Raw genomic sequence first — 295 nt, 5'->3', positions numbered from 1 at the left:
CTTTCCCTTTTGAGGTGTACCTGACTGTGTGAATATGTAAGATAAAATGTGAGAGACACTTGTTAAATTTCATACGTGTAAATAAGTAAAAATGCAGAAAATCAAGTGACCTGATGTTTTGTTGTAACTCCAGACAGCAATACAGAATCGGGGAGTAAAGGAGAATAATTGCCAAAAGGAAATACTGCTGCTTATGTCCAGCATGATAATGAAATACTCAGAGTTCAGTGGTGGGGCTTTGTCCTTTAAGCATCCAGGACGTTCTGTCTCCCAGTCTGGATCTAGAACAGTGTCA

The sequence above is a fragment of the Phaethon lepturus genome, unplaced genomic scaffold (assembly GCF_000687285.1).
Source record: "Phaethon lepturus isolate BGI_N335 unplaced genomic scaffold, ASM68728v1 scaffold16804, whole genome shotgun sequence".
NCBI classification, from domain to species: domain Eukaryota; kingdom Metazoa; phylum Chordata; class Aves; order Phaethontiformes; family Phaethontidae; genus Phaethon; species Phaethon lepturus.
This window is presented reverse-complemented; position numbering follows the sequence as displayed.